Source organism: Antechinus flavipes, chromosome 1, assembly GCF_016432865.1.
Source record: "Antechinus flavipes isolate AdamAnt ecotype Samford, QLD, Australia chromosome 1, AdamAnt_v2, whole genome shotgun sequence".
In the NCBI taxonomy this organism is placed as follows: domain Eukaryota; kingdom Metazoa; phylum Chordata; class Mammalia; order Dasyuromorphia; family Dasyuridae; genus Antechinus; species Antechinus flavipes.
This window is the reverse complement of record NC_067398.1, coordinates 437,993,166-438,005,991: the sequence shown is the minus strand read 5'-3', so window position 1 is coordinate 438,005,991 and position 12,826 is coordinate 437,993,166. Positions and strand designations below refer to the sequence as shown.

At 36.5% G+C, this 12,826-nt stretch overlaps 1 long non-coding RNA gene across 1 annotated transcript in view; it reads right to left on the bottom strand.

Moving 5' to 3' along the window:
- LOC127543727 (uncharacterized) overlaps window positions 1–1,158 on the bottom strand; it is a 138,280-nt gene extending 137,122 nt beyond the window's left edge. Inside the window, exon 1 of the long non-coding RNA XR_007949288.1 lies at window positions 589–1,158. This is a non-coding gene — a long non-coding RNA (uncharacterized LOC127543727). The remainder of the gene's footprint in view (window positions 1–588) is intronic.
- Between the last annotated feature and the right edge of the window lie 11,668 nt (window positions 1,159–12,826).

Genomic DNA, 12,826 nt, shown 5'->3' with positions numbered 1-12,826 from the left:
TGGAAAAAAACAGCTTTTCCTCTTGGCTCTCTTCACGCAAAAGACATGGGTCTATTGCAGTCCTAGCCTGACGGAAACCCGCAGAATTAACTCCAGTGCAGACTTGACATGAGACACAACATCAGCCTAGGACACACACACTCACATACACACACACAAACCCACATACTCAAGATGTTTGGAATGTGCGGTTAGCAAGAGGCAAAATACCATCAGAGCACCTGTCCTCCCGAAGCACGCTTCCAACTGGTGCCTTCGTCAAAGGTTCTGGGGTGGTCACGCAGTAAGTAGCCCACCCACTCCAACCAGTCACCCGACACCCTACCCCCTTTCCATGGGAAGCCTGAAGGAAGGGGCTCGCTTTCCACCCCTCAGCCCCAAGCTGCAGCTAAGCGCAGAAACACTGCTGGAGAGGAGAGAGGGGGGCCACAAGCCAATTCCAAGCACCCATCACAATTCTCTCCGCCCGTCCCTCCCACCCCCCTTTCAAAAACAAACGCTAATGCAAAATCAGCACAGCTTCTTAGTTTCTTCTCCCCCAGTCTCCCGCCCCCTTATTCAACTTCAGAAAAACTGTATTCAACTTACTGGGATCCAGCAGCCTTTGGCTGCAGCAGCGGCCCCAGCCTAGGCTCGAGGGTGGCAGCTGGGATTGCGGAGCCTGGCCTCAGCCCAGCCCGGCTGTATCGGAGCAGAAGCTGGAGCAGGAGCGCAGGAGGAGACAGTGGTTGTACTGGAGATGGTAGAAGAAGACGGCTGGCGCGGTCCGCACTAAGCCTCGGCTTGGGGCAAGGGCTCCGGAGTCACAGCCTACAGTGGGGCGGCAAGCGGCGGCTAGGGCTTGGGGGCTCCGCCGGACCGGCGCGCGACCCGGAGCAGCTCCCGGCGACTCCTACTGGTGCCGCCGCCGCTGCCTCGCAAAGAAGCTGCACGGTTAAGGGGAGCCTCTGGAGTGTGTCTGATGGAACTTGCTGGGTTTTCTTTTCTTTCTTTCCTTCTTTTTTAAAGGAAAGGGAGAAGAGGACAGGTAGAGGTGTGGAAGACGCACAGCCAAGCCGCCAAGCTTCCCAGGCACGGGTCAGTCACATTCCCGAGGGGGCACTGCAGCCCTCGCAGTCCGCACGCTGACCCGCACAGCGGAGACTGACTAGAGCGGCGGCGAGCTCGGGCTAGCAGAGAAACAAGTGGCGGCAGTGCGCATGTTCCCCCAGAGCCTGTGATAGAGGCCATTGCGGCACGTCACGGAGCGGAGGAGGGAGGGAGGAGGGAGGGAAAGGAGGCTAGAGGGCGGGGTGCTGTGGAAGATCCGAGCCCTGCTGGAAGACACCTTCCACCCAAGACTACGTCCCAAAGTTCTTTTGTTTACATTTTTTTCCCAGAAAAATACGTTTAAAGTGATGGCAAATATCACTACTAGGAATGAATCCCAAAGAGATCATTAAAATAAGGGGGAAAGACCCTTACGTACAAAAATATTTATAGCAGTTCCTTTTGAGATGGCAAAGAATTGGAAATAGAGGGGATACTCATCAATTGGGGATTCGCTGAGCATGCTGTGTATATAATTGTAAGGGGATACTATTCTGCTATAAGAAATAGTGAACAAGCAGATTTCAGAAAAAACTGAAAAGATTTACAGGAACTGATGCTGAGGGAAGTATACAGAACCAGATGACCATTGTACACAATAAAAAATGTTGTGAAAAGACCAATGATGACAGATTTGGCTCTTTACATCACTACAATAATCCAAGATTATTCCAAAAGACTTGTGGTGGAAAATAGTATATACATTCAGAGAAAGAACTGTGGAGTGTGAATGCAGATCAAAGTACACTATTTTCACTTTTTTTTTTCTTTTTCATGGTTTTCCCTTTTGTTTTGATTTTTCTTTTGAAATATTACTAATATGGAAAAATGATTAATATGTTGGTATGACATGTCAGATTGCTGATTTAAGAGGAAAAGGAAGAAGGGAGAACAGTTTGGAATGCAAAATCTTTATAGATTGAATGTTGAAAACTGTCTTTGCATACAAAGGCAATGCCAAAAAAATATACCATTAAGTGAGGGGAAAAAAGAAATGAGAAAAAAAAAATTAAGTGATGGCTAGCTTCCCAGGCTAGACCCAAAAAATACCTGTGAGGCCCATTACCTAGCAGAAATAATATAGAAACAATTGATATCAAATAAATTAACTCCCATTGTATAGTCTTCTAGAATTTACAAAACATTTCCTTCTTCAGAATCTAGAGGGGACATCCAAGATCTCCAATCAATCTGCTGATAAAATCCCTCTCCATGAAACTTTCCCTTATTGTCCCAACTGAAAATGTTTTCCCTATCTTCAAAGCCTCCTTTTACCTATTCACCCTAGACCATTTTACTGATCTGTTTACATAATATCTCCTTCCCTAGTAGAGTGTAAATTACTGGATGGTAGGAACAATAATCATAGGATTACAGAGAATTTAAAAGTCATCTAGTCCAACCCTCTGATTTTATAGTTGAGGAAAATGAGGTCTAGTGATTTGCCCAAGGATGTACTAATAGAAAAACAAGTGGAAGAATTGGGATTTAAACCTAGAACTTGTGGATACCAAATATGTTTTTTTCCACTGCAGCACATAGTTTCTTTTCTCAAGGTTCTCAGTACCAACAGTGTCATAAAAATAAATGCATTTAGCAAATGTTGGTTTAATTAAATTAAATTGAATATTAAAATTCAGGAATACCAGCCTCAAATTATATAAAACATAATTATGGCAGCCTAGTGTAATTACATTTTAAACCAATATCATGGACACTAAACTCACAAAATACATTATAGATTGTTTTGAAGTTTGATCACATCCAGAAAAGGGACAACTCTAAAAATTGCTGCTTATGTTATAGTACTCTAAATCTTGGCTACCTTTTTTCCTATTCTGGGAAAATCATCTAACATATTTGTGTTACAGTTTCTTCATTTGTAAAATGAGGTATTTTTTGGTTCATTCTTGATTCCATTTGGAGTATTCTTGGCAAAGTTATTGGAGTGGTTTATCATTTCCTTCTCTAGCTCATTTCACTGATGAGGAAACTGAAACAAACAGAGTTAAGTAATTTGTCCAGAGTCACACAGCTAATAAGTGTCTGAGGCAGATTTGAACTCAGGAAAATGAGTCTTCCTTATTCTAAACCCAACACTCTGTCCATGGCATTATCTAGCTATCTCAACTGAGCCCTTTCAAGATCACTAAAATTTTATCTAGTCCTATATCTGGAACTTCTGGAGACAGTCGTGGCCTACTTATCCATGTGATCTTGAAGTGAATACTAGTGCTCTGAATTTGGTGCCTGAAGACTCAGATTCAAATATTGGGTCTTCTACCAATGTGACCTTGAGCAAATAATTTAACCTCTGTGAGACTCCCTTTCCTCATCTGTAAAATGAGGTAATTAATTGGACTCAATGACCTCAAAGAACCTTTCCAGTTCTGAATCTATTTGTGATTCCACGACCTCTTTGATCTTCAGTTTTATTATCTGCAAAATACCGGTATTAACTCATTCACCTTTTGCCTTAGAGTGCAGTTGAATCTAATGTGTGTGAAAGTGCTTTGTAACCATGAAACACTGTAGAGATGAAAGCTGTTATTATGAATATATTTTTCTTATTATGATTATTATAAGTTTACGCTACAGAGAGGCAGGGATAATATCCACAGTTTTCCCTCTGGTCTGTATTCCTTATAAGTTGCAAAGCAGGTTTATTTCTTAAATTGGGATTCTACTTGTATTCAATTCTTTAAAAGTCTTGTTTGTGATGTTTTCAATTATCCATGTGTTGTGTCTTCATTTACTGTTCCATGACTATTCAATAAAGGCCAAATAAAAGATGGATTCATATTAAACTTTTTTAATTTCAGCAGAGAATGGTAGAATTATTACTAAATTTAAAAGTATTTATCCCACTATTTTTCTTTGAAATTGTTAGTTATATAATTTGTGCAGGCTTTTCACTTAGAAATTTTCTTTCATCTGAAAATCTCTGAGTTCTATGCCCATTTTTTACTGAGGCCATTTTTTACTGAACATATGAAGAGATCCAAAAACAGATATGGGAGGAGAAGGTTCAGAAAGAAAATTCGTAAATATGTAAAGGCATTTAAAATTATAGTTTCAACTTGTTTTTTAGGGAAAAAAATTATTCAAATTCTATTTTCATTTGAGCTTAGAGTGAAAGCTATGCCTGAAAAAAATGTGATCTTTAATCTTTAAGAGATAATTCTTTGAAACAGGCAGAAAACACAATTCCTCTTATACGAATACAGCCTACAATTTATGAATGGCTTGTATTCTAAAAATTTATTTGTAAAGTGACTAATTGGACTGCACTTTCCTATAAAAATATGGTTATTAATGATGGACACGCACTATCCCACAAAAACTTTAAGCCTCATCTCCATCTCAAGTTCTTTTTATAAATACTGGCTCTGGCTTCCAGGTTATATTGGAAGAAGCTTCCAGTGGCAGGGAGGTGGATAAATAAATTTGAATCAGGTAAAGAGCTCTGGTGGCAGCACCTTTGGGAAAAGCAGTCTTGGTAGATAGTAAAGTTAAGGATGGATTTGGACTCAAGTGTCAGCAGTTCAAAAAACAAAAAAAAACAACCTACTTAATAAAGACTTTTGACACACACATATATATAATACACACATACATACATACATGTATGTAAATATATATGTATATGTATGAATTATTCTTAGGTCAAATATTTCTAAGTTGGGAACTGTTGGTTTATTTGTTGTTCATTATTTCAATTGTGTCTGACCTTTCATGACCTCATGGGATTTTCTTGATAAAGATAGTTTGCTCTTTTCTTCTCCAGTTCATTTTACAGATGAGGAAACTGAGGCAAATTAAATTTCTATGGTTACATTTGAATCAAGTATTCCTGACTCAAGGACCTGAGCTCGATCCACTGTACCACAAGACTGTCCTATGTATATATGGGGAATCTATCAGTACCAAAATATAATGCAATAGAAACTAATGAACTCATAGGAATTTTTTAAAAATTTTATATATGTTTCATCTACCCACATACTCTCAGTATGTCTAGGCAATAAGATGATGAAATGAAGAAAAGATGCTGACTAACATTTGTGGAGGTAATTTCTTCATTTTGGAGCTTTTCATACTAATGAAATCACATGCCCCACCCAACCTCATAGGCTTCTAATTTTTGTTTCATAACATCTTCAGGGATTTTCTAACTGGTATCTGGCAATAGGGGTATATCAAGAGGCTATTTAAAGTTAAAATTTATAATTTGAAGTATGCTACTGTTTTTAGTATAAAGCATTCTTGGTTCTAGTTTTTAAAAGGGTAGGAAGGAGTGCTTTCCTTCTCTGTCAAGATTCAGTTGTTGGTACTCCCTTGGGAGGATGGCATGTGGAGAAGGCATTTTGGAGAGATCAAGGTAAAGCTTCCTAATGTTCTGTGACCATATAGTGCACTGAAATGAAAAATCAGGGCTTCAGAACCTGACAGTTCAGGAGCCTCCAACAGAGAGAAAAAAATTATAGTTGCTGGGATAGAGCAATTGTAAAAGTGGAAAGAGGTGGTACCTTTGTACTGCAGATTAAAGTGTGAAAATTGCCCTTGTCCATTGCCCTATTAACCCCATATGTCTTGCCATCATTCAAGATAGGAATGTTCAGAATAAGATCTCTCCCACATCCATTTTAAAAGATTTTTTTTGTGAAAACCCTATATCAGTATTTCATCGTGGTCTGAAGGTGAGTTATTAAAGATACCAGTATACTCCCACCTTTGGAAGGTTTTGAAAATAGGTGCAACAACAAATGCATGTCTACATGGAAGAGTGAAATAGTTCTCACAGTTTACAATGCACTAAAAAGTGTGTTAAACATTGGGTATAAAAATTCAAAAGCCAGGAAGTCCTTGCCTTTATTGAGCTTGTATTCTAGTGGAGAAAGTTTTTTAAAATGAGTAACTTGGTTTGAAAAATTGCCAGCATAGTGAAGGAAACTATATTGATTTGATTATAATTTGAAAACTGGAAAGCAAGATGGAGGGAAATGAGTATATACAGTGAGGCAAAAATGTCTCTGTCTTGGAACTGAAGTATGGCTGGGGTTGGCTAGAAATGAAGCATTCCCCAATCAAGATTCCAAGATGGGAATTCAAGAATTGAAAGGGTTAAATCCTACACTACCTGGTATCTGGTATATCTCTTGCAGACCAGGAATGTCAAACAAGTTGCCTCTCTGAGGCCTGGAATGAGATTGAATTGTTATTGGGAAACATTTAACAAAATAAATAAAAATACAATAGAACATAATCTTAAATTGTGGTTTTCTAAGTCAATATGCATCTGGCAGGGATCTGTTTCCAGTTTGACATGGCTGTGTAAACCATTTTAAATCTGTTTCAAGCTACACTCTGGAGTTTTCTCTAGGCACATTGGAGTTTTTGTAAGCCCTGAATTTGATCCCTCTGATATTCTAGTTTAGGGAAGAGAGTCTTATCACTTGGTTAGCAGGGGATTAATGTTTGTGGCCCTAACAACTCATAAAGAATAGCTACTAAAATAGTAAAGGTTGGCAATTTGCATGAATGGAGGTAATGGCCAGTCACTAAAATCATGGATTCTTGAAATATGAAGTTTCTTTTTAAAAAGAAGTAGTGGAAAGGGAATATTTCTCCTGAAGCTGTGGGGAGAGTTCTTTTTAAATTCAATTTTAATTCTTCTAGTTTTGCCATTTCACACAATAACACCATTAATATAAACTTGTCCTTTAAATGGTAATCAGAGAAAATGCTATGCTCTGTTAATCAAACACCATTTGTAGTCCTAAGTAGCAGATGGGAAAAGATCAGGGAGTGAGAAAAGTGCTGAGATTGAGGTAAAGAAGCTGATGGAGAAGGAGATTTGAGTGAGAATGCTAGTGGGTGCTAGCATCTTTGAATCACCAAAAAATCAAAGAATCTGAAGCAGAAGGGACCTAGGAAGCCAAATCAGGTATATTTGTACCTGAATATAACATATATAACAACCAGTCATTCAACCTTTGAAAACTTTCTGTGAAAAAGGAATTCACTACTCCCAAACCAACTCATTTCATTTTTGCATAATTGTTAACTGTTAAGGAGTTTTTCTTGCAAAATTCTACCTATTGCTTCTGCTCTCTGGGGCCAAACAGAACAAATTAATTATGCCCCACAGCTCATCAAACACTTAATGTTAGCCTGTCATGTACCTCTAGTCTTCTTCCCGCAAAGTTAAACATTCCCTTTACCATCAGCTAATCCTGAGATAGCATGAAGGGAGGTAAAGTAGTAAAACAGATTCACTAGATTGAGGTCAAGTCACATTCTGGCTCTGCTACTTACTCTGGGTATACCTTAGGGCATAGTATCTTCCTACTTTAGACCACAGTTGCATAATCTAGAAAATGAAGGGATTGGACTAGATGGCTTTCTTTTTCTTTCCTTCCTTCCTTTTTTCCTTCCTTCCTTTCTTCCTTCCTTCCTTCCTTCCTTCCTTCCTTCCTTTTTTTCTTTTCTTCTTTCCTTCCTTCCTTTTTTTTTCTTTTCTCTCCCTTCTCTCTCTCTCACAGAATATTTTATTTCCTTCCTAATTGCAAGTAAAAACAATTTTAACATTCATTCTTTAAGAATTTTGAGTTCCAAATTCTTTCCTTTCCTCCTTTCTTTTCCTTCCCTTCCCTGAGACAACAATTTGATATAATTATACATATATAATCATACAAAACATATTTCCATGTTAGCCATGTTGCAGAAGAAAACATCAACCAAGAAATCATTTACATATACACATGAACAAACATACACACACACACAATTGAAAAATAGAATACTTTAATCTGCATTTAGATTCCATCACTTTTTTCCCTGCAAGAGGATAACATTTTTCATCATGTGTCCTTTTTAATTTTCTTGAATCATTGAATGGCTAAGAACAGTCAAGTCATTCACAGTTGTCATGGTACAATATTGATATTACTGTGTAAGTGTTCTGGTTCTGCTCATTTCATTCAGCATTAGTTTATATAAATCTTTCCAGGTTTTTCTGAAAGCATCCTGCTCATTATTTCTTATAGCACAACAATATTCCATTACATTCATACATCACAGCTTGTTCAGCCATTCCCTGATTGATGGGCATATTCTCAAATTACTATTCTTTGCCACCATAAAAAGAGTTGCCATAAATATTTTCGTACAAATATGTCCTTTTTTCTTTTTTTTGGATCTTTTTGGGATACAAACCAAGTAGATATCATTACTTTTTAAATGGCCATATCATGCTGTTCATTTCTATTGAACAGTCTTCGAAAAGTCCTTTAAAAACCTACAATTTCTTTCATATAAATTGCTGTCTATCTATACTCCTACTCCAACTTGGACTTGTGAAACCTATGGAGACTTTGCATTTATCCTTATTAAATCCTATATTAGTCAATAAATAATAGTCAACGGTCAATAATAAACCTTTAGCTGCCTATTGTGTCCAGGCAATTTTCTGAGTACTGGGATATAAAGAAAGATAACAAATAAAAAAAGGAGCTGAAAAAGATAGGGAGATTACTTGGCACAGAGACATGATGAAGAATTATAACCTGGTGAGAAATGACAAGTGACTGCCCTGGGCCCTCTCCTTAAAAAGAGGATCTGGGAGAACATATCTGATGTCTTCCTTCTACCCTCCCCATTCAGAGAAAGGGTTCCTTAGGATTAGGGAATACTGAGATTTTCTTAGGAGTCTTCCTAAACATGAGGAAAATTCTAAAGACAATTATGGTTCTGCATTGCATACCAATTCCTGAAGATTGCTTTAAAAAACTATAATAGAATATTGGGTAAGGTAATTCGGGGAACACAGAAGATCTTTTCTAAGAATCAGATTCCAGATTTTTTTCAAAGCTGACCATGTCATCCAATGTTTTGGCTATTCTTTCCAGCTCTATATCTTCTTAAAATTTGACTAGCATTCCATCTGTGCATTTATCCAAGTCACTGATAAAAAATATTATTTTGGCATATGGCCAAGCACACATTCCTGGGCTACTCCATATGAGACTATTTCCAAGGTGACATCACACTATTATTGACTACTTCTTGAGTTTAGCTATTCAACCAGTGCCTTAATATGTTTGACTATCCTATTACTTAGTTAAGATTTCCTCATTTTATTCACAAAAGTAACTTAAGAAATTTAGTCACATACAGAACTGAAAGCAAAGTAGTCTATATCATTTAACTGAGTTATAAGATCTATCAATCTTGTTTTTAAAAATCTAATATTAGATTTTCTGTAATTAATTTTTTTTTCAGTCAGCAAAACCTTACCTTTTCTCCCTTCTACCTCCCCCTCTCTAAGTAGGAAAGAAAAACAAAATACTTGTTACAAACATTTGTAGTCAAGGAAAACAAACTCCCTCATTCTCCATGTCCAAAAGAAATATGGCTCCATCTGCACTCTAAGTCCTATCAGGAACATGAGTAATCTGGAATTAGACTGATTAAAATTCCAAAGTCTTACAAAAATATTTGTCTTTATAATATTGTCATTACATAAATTTCTGCTCACTTCATTCTGCATTGTGCATCAATACATACAAGTTCATCCCAAATTTCTCTGAAATTGTCTCCATTGTTTTTATGACATAACAGTATTTCATCACATTTATATAACTTGTTCAGTCATTTCCTGAGTAATGGGTATTCCCTCCAATTTTAGTTCTTTGCCACACAAAACAACCCCACAAAACCCACAAAAAGATTGCTCTAAATATTTTTATGTATTCTTAGTTTGTTTTTCTTAGGAATAATTTCTTAGTTAATCTCTTTTACCACATATTCTACTCTTGCTTTTGTCCCCTTTCCCTCCTTTTTCCTTGTTTAGTGAAATATATTTCTGTACCTAACCAAGTATGTGTACTCTTTCTTCCTTTGACCAAAACAGATGAAAATAAAGTTCAAAGCTCAGCACCTTCACTACCTGAAATAATTTTCTCCATAATATATTTCTGTACCTAACCAAGTATGTGTACTCTTTCTTCCTTTGACCAAAACAGATGAAAATAAAGTTCAAAGCTCAGCACCTTCACTACCTGAAATAATTTTCTCCATCCTTCTTCTCTCCTTCCCACTTTCCTCTTCCCCTCCTTTTCTGTTCTTAAGATCACCACTTCCAGGTATTCTAATTAGATTCTTGTGGTGCCTGATGATGATAATGTTCAGAGGGGATACAATGGTCATCTCCCTTGAACTAGAAAATAAGTATATTTTCTTTTATTAAATTTCTTTTGACTCCTGTTTATGAATTTGAAAATGTCTATGCAGCTCTGGTCTTTTCATCAGGAAGATTTAAAGCCCTTATATTTCATTAAAATTGTATTATGCTCGGTTTTTCTGGTTAAGTTGTTCTTTTTGGATAAGCCTATATCCTTTGTCCTCTAAATTATAAACTGTTCACTCTTTTTTTTTTTTTTTTTTGATGGTGACTATTAAAATATTATATGATCCTGATTTGTAGCTCCTTGGTACTTGAATTCTTTGTTTTGGGATGTTTCAATTGTTTTTGTCTTTGTCTCAAAACTCTGAAATTTGGTTATAATTCTCCTAGGAGTTTTCGTTTTAAAATTTCTTTCAGGAAATGACTTTTTTTTTTTTCCTATTTCCACTTTCTCCTTTGATTCTAAAAGATTTGGGCAATTTTTTCCTTAAGATGTTTAAGTTCTTTTGTTTGGTTATGCTTTCTAGGCATTATAGATCTATTTTCCAGGTTGGTTGATTTGCTAGGAAAGGCTTTACATTTTCTTCTATTTTTAAGTCTTTTGACTTTAATATTTCTTATTGTCATTCTCTTGAAATGTTCATTCCATTTTTTAAGGTAGTTTATTGCTTGGGCAAAGTCTTGAACCTTTTGAGATTCCCTTTCCAATCCTTTCTTCCATAGCTTTCAGTTCTTTTCCATTCCTCTCCCCCTCAAACATTCTTATTTTTTTTAATAAAAAAAACTTTACATAACAGCAAAACAAAACAAAAACAAACAAAAACCTCTTGCTTTATCTATTTCGGTAACTCTAGGTAATTTGTATCCAAACTGTTTGTTTTGCTCATAAGCTATTTTGGGGATTATTTTATTCTTTGAGATTTGTCTTTAATGTCCCTGTCATCATAATAGCTTTGTATGGCATTCTTTTTTTTTTTTTTTGGTTTGCTCATCCTTCCAGGTTAGTTGTTCCTTTCAAGCTTTAGGTTAGGGTTGGGCTCTTCACTACAGAGAATGTCTGGGTTGGTCTTCTGACTGCTTTCTGGGGATAGTGAGTATTATATTATTCCAGGATCTTAGGGACTTCTCAGGCAGGGGACCTAAAAGCTTTCAGTGACTTATTTTTAATGAAGCCACATTTATCTTTGTGAATAATGCTTCCTTTTCTAGTCATTCACTAACTAGCTCATTAGTAATTCATTTTGCAGCTTTACTAGAAATCAAAGAAGCATATCAATGCTACATTTAGGAAACTTCATTCTTTCATTTATATAGAATATCTGCCCTTCTTTGACTCTGGAGTATTTCTTTCATTCCATATAATTTTCCAAAGATTATTGAAAACAACTCAGTCAACATATCTTCAAGGTCTTTCAGTAGCCTAGAATGGAGTTCATCTGGACCAGTGACTTGAACTCATAAAGGACAGCCAGTGCTGTGTTTCTCCTTATTTATCTTGGATATTAACACTATTATTAGCTACTTTGTTCTGTCTTTTCCATTCCAAACATACTTCTATTTGACAGGGGGAAAAGCAGCTGCAAAAAAAGTGTAGCCACTCTGATTCATCTGTTTATTTATCCATGAAACATCATGTCTCACCCAGGATAAGCTGATCACTTCAAATCTCACCATGCTGATTGACTCAGTTTTTGACATTCAATAGTTTCTCATCTCCTTTTTCCTCTGATTGGGGGGTTGGGTAGAGGATGGAATACTAAACTCCTAAAACCTTTCTTTACAGATGGCTTAGGATCTCAACTTTCTAGGTAACTTTCCACTTTTATCAATAAAACTACAGGGTTTTGACACCATGTAACATCATTCCCCTTTTCCCTTTTCCCTTTCTTTTATATATTGTCTCCTCCCAATAGATGGTAAGGTCCTCTAGTGGAGGAACTGTTTTTCTTTGTTTTAGCTTTACTTAGCACATTTTGCTGCTGCTGCTATTGTTGAGTCATGTCCATACAACCTCATGGACTTTTTTTCATAGTGTTTTGTTGTCAAAGATGCTGAAATGGTCTGCAATTTCATTCTCCAGTATGTCCCCATTTTATAGATGAGGAACTGTCATATAGAGGTTAAGTGACATAATTAAATTCACACAGCTAGTAAGGGTTTGAGGTCAGATTTGAACTCTGATCATTCTGACTCCATGTATAGTGTTCTATTCATTGCATCAACTATCTGCCTAGAACTGTCACATAGTAGGTGCTTGATAAAAGTTTATTGAATTGAATTATCTATTATCCATTATAATCATCCCATTCACCTGAGAAATGTCCCATTCTTTGAATCTCCTCTTTATCCTTTTTTAGTTGTTCATACTTTTCTTTGCCTTCACTCATTCTAAATATTAATATGATTGACATTATTCTTCCAGTAACATGCCATATTTTTGTGCCACTGATCTTTAGAAATAAAGACAGTTGTGACTTTTCTATGTTGCTTACTCATTTCTTTCTTCTACCTCCTTATGCCTCTTAAAAGTATAGTCATGTTTCATAGATA